The sequence below is a fragment of the Sinocyclocheilus anshuiensis genome, unplaced genomic scaffold (assembly GCF_001515605.1).
Source record: "Sinocyclocheilus anshuiensis isolate Anshui unplaced genomic scaffold, SAMN03320099.WGS_v1.1 scaffold222, whole genome shotgun sequence".
Lineage (NCBI taxonomy): Eukaryota > Metazoa > Chordata > Actinopteri > Cypriniformes > Cyprinidae > Sinocyclocheilus > Sinocyclocheilus anshuiensis.
In genome coordinates, this window is record NW_015542408.1 from 2353518 (window position 1) to 2354269 (window position 752).

The window sequence follows — 752 nt, forward strand, 5'->3', positions numbered from 1 at the left end:
AAACAGATTTGAACCATACAATTAAGAAATACAGCAATCATCACATGATATATACACAAAATCAAAATGAAGTAAAACAAATATAAGTTCCAAAGTCTCAAATTGTCTCTGTACAGACAGTAAAAGAGTGCATGCACCAGAACGTGTGATTCTAAAAGACTTTGCTTTGCATTAAATAAATACTGAAAACTCACACAATAAAGACATTCAACAGTCATCTGAACCAGCCAGACAACATGCAAATAAAAAAACCGAGAACACAAAATAAACTTTTACAGTTCTCGCCAAGTACGTTCATGCACTTGAGCAGAGCACAGCAAACTGACATCTATGTGTTAAATCTACACGTTAATTTAACTTCATTTACTGCAGACTTATGTTGACATTACCATAGTAAGACTGTGCTTCAGAAGGAAACATAGAAGAAGTTCAAGACACAGATTCGGTAGAATAAACACAGGATGCACTTATAATAACAATAATAACCAAATAAGACATAACACAGGAGGTCATGGGTTTATAACAAAAAGAAAATGAATTAAAAATCATGATTACAATAACTGTTAAGATTATTAACAAGAGACATGCCTGAGCAAATGATATTAAAATCATATGACATTCTCGTTCTAGTACCAGTTTCATCTTAAAAACTTCCCATTATACACTGGAGGCCTGGTTTAGGAGAAAACAAATCCTTTGGTTAGCATAGTTACCAATTCATTTCTATGTGGAAAATGACATATTTAATAGAT